Raw genomic sequence first — 3378 nt, 5'->3', positions numbered from 1 at the left:
TGTTTTTTAGTATTTCTTTTCTCTTGAGTGTATACTTTGAAGTCATAAATTATTGAAGACTAATCAAACTACTTCCTGGCTAAAGATTTTGTTAAGAATATAAACATAAGATGCTTCTGTGAATTTACAGGACAGGAGATCAACGCGTGTACAGTCTGAAGGAGTGGACAGTACACACAGTGGCCGCTGAGCCAGGGGTGTGAAGTGAAGCAATTTTTCTTTTACTCTTTAGGAAATAGAGAACCAAGGAAGGTGTTTGAGAATATGAGTAGAAGGATGTAGAGTAATTTGAGGAAGGAGGAGTCTTGAGGATTTGGTCTTGAAAATGTTTTGTTTATCTTGAATAGGATTCATTAAGTTACTGGAAATCAGAGACAGGAAGGCAGACCAGAAGTTGGCACAATAGGGCAGGACTCAGATGGTAGGAATAAAAAGAAATAACACAAGAGCCAAACCTATGTTGCTACTACCATTTTTATACTTACTTTGTACTTTAGGGAGTAAAAGACAAGACAACTTGAGAATTCTTCCCCAGATCAAGTGACAAAAAAAGGGCAGAGGCAACTTTATGTAAAACAATTTCATCTGCAGCATAGAGAGATGTAGACAGAAGGGTAAATAAATAAATACCGGGATTCTCGAATACTAACAAAAATGTGTTTTTTTGTCTTTTTTGAAGAGCCTTTCATCTAGGTGTTTCCCTCAGCCCCTGCTATTTTTGTATGTTGTCAATTCCCACTCATCCCACACCATGTGACCTTACTCCATAAGGTTTCCTAGGCTGCAATCTATAATGGAACAACTTTCCAAATCTTTCTGCCACTCATAGACTGGTGGGTTTGAATGTCCAACCTTTTGGTTTACAGCAAAGCACTTAATCATCGTGCCGCAGGGTTAGTTTTGGCCCATCCTAACAGTGTCTAAGGCACTTGACTGCAAATCAAAGGGCTGGTGGTTCAAACCCACCAGCCACTCCTTGGAAAGGAGTTTGGCAATCTACTTCCATAGTGATACCACCTCTGAAACCCAAGGAGGGGTTGCTATGAGTGAGGTCCGACTCCATGGCACATAACAACAACAACAACCCCTCTGTACTACTCCTGCGAAGCATGACCTTGAAATTCTTCTGCAAAAAATGCTGAAAATGACTGTCTAAGACTGGCAAAGACAGTAATTCAGTTTTGTGGCTTTGGGAACAGGAAAACAAGATCTAGAATCTGGCATTTAAAATTCTTTTGTATGTAGATTTTGGGATATATTTCTCAGCACCTTACATCCTTATTCTCTTATTTGTAAAAGTAATGATAATGTCCACTCACAGGGTGCTGTGGGAATTGATTGAGAGAGCACATGGGGACACAACCAGCACAGCATCAGGGACTCCCATAGCCTTTGTTTATTCCATCCTTATGACTGCATGTGCACCTAGGAGACAGGAAGTATTCACACCCAAAGCAATAATATAGGGAAACATTTAGCCATACAGTAAATCAGGTAGAATCATGTCCAAATAGATCTAAAGCCAGAAAGGCTCACGTTAAAATTTGATCCCAGGAAGCTTTCTCCATATTTTGTATTGTATTCATATCTATGACTTTTGTGTGTGATATATATTTAAAATAATGTTTCATCCTCATGATTAAAAAAAAAAAAAAGACAGTGCCTTCCAGTTGATTGTAACTCAAAGCAACCCTATAGGACACAGTAGAATTGCCCCCACAGGCTTTCCACTGTTGTAAATCTTTATGAAAGCAGACTGCCTCATCTTTCTCCCCGGGAGCAGCTGCTGGGTTGAACTGCTGACCTTTTCAATAGCAGCCAGATGCTTTAACCATTGCACCACCAGAACTCCTTGCCTCAGAATTCCTTTTTCACCTCAAGTACCATGTCATTGCCAGGAGACAACTTCCTTTCATAATCTAGACTAATCATTAGAGTCTTGATTATGAAAGAAAGTTATTTCCTAGCAGACATGGTACCTGATGTGAGAAAGGAAAGTAATAATTCTATAAATTGTTTAATCTCTATGAAAGCCAACTTTACCTTTTGAGTGAGGTTAATTGTAGTTACTCAAATATCTTGAATGTTTGGAATAAAGTAATGGAGTATAGTAAATACTTCACTACTCTATTTGGGAAGTGTTGAAAATGGTAATTTATGTATGAAAATAGTAATTTATTACTATATGAATAGTAATAACCTTAAACAAGAGACAATGCTATTAAAGACTTACCTTAATGGTCTTTAGAGATGAACTCAGGGATGTTTGGGGTGTTCAGTAACAGTTCCATCTTCAGTATGATCTCCTTTTTAAGTAAATAATTTTCTGTATGAAAGATATGTAGCACTTGCCAAGAGAATATATATACAATTTGATAGTGAAGCAAAAGTTTATAAAAACCTTTCCTTTTAGTCTAAAAATTCAAAATATTTCCCCAGAAAATCTGGGATTTGAATTTAGAATAGATTTACTTGAAACACTTAAGAGAACTATACATGGCTTTGGTAAGGTGGTGTCAGCGGCAGAAATTGTGGAAGAAACACATTTAAATAAATCACCTTACCCTTAGTGAATCTTGTTCTGGACATGTGAACAACACCTAAAAACTTTTCTATCTTGCACTACATAGATATATAAAGAAGTTTCCATACAGGATTAGAAAAGCTTGTCTTTTTCTCTCAGGAATAAATTATCTCCTTTGAGTGACATGTTAGATATTCTGGAGAGACATGCTTAAGAACATCTGTTCTTGAAGAGGGACTTTTATTATCTGCACTTGAAACCTAATCATATGGGACCTCCCTTCCTTTACCTAAACCTGGGTCATCAAAGAAGCTGAATGTCATGTAAACAGAAGGTTGGCATGATTCTTGTATGTACACTGTGATGTAGTTTCTCTGTAGATTCATATCATAAAGGGACTTTCTGTTTTCTTATCAATATTAAACATTTCTTGGAAACTCATTATTGAGCTAGAGCAGTAGAGCATAAAATTAATGGTTGATATGTAAAGTACTTGTTTCAAAAAACAAATTTTTTTTTTTCACATTTCAGTAGGTTTGGATATAGCTAGAAATACAGAAGATATCAGATTACTGTATCCTCTGTGATTCACTGTACCAAAAAGAACTGGTCGATCTTCATTTCAGGAGGTGGCATATGTTCAAGAAGCAATAGTATTGAGGGAAGAAGTCAAAACTTTTCTGAGGGAATTGGTGAGGAGCAAGGCTCCAGGAATTGACAGAATACCCATTGAGATGTTTCAACAAACAGATGCCCTGCAGGAGGCACTCACTCAGTTATGCCAAGAGATTTGGAAGACAGCTACCTGACCCACTGACTGGAAGAGATCCATATTTGTACCCATTCCAAAGAAA

Source organism: Orycteropus afer, unplaced genomic scaffold (assembly GCF_000298275.1).
Source record: "Orycteropus afer afer isolate SDZICR_OR568_19922 unplaced genomic scaffold, OryAfe1.0 scaffold00666, whole genome shotgun sequence".
Taxonomy (NCBI): Eukaryota; Metazoa; Chordata; class Mammalia; order Tubulidentata; family Orycteropodidae; genus Orycteropus; species Orycteropus afer.
Note: the sequence above shows the minus strand (reverse complement) of the source record.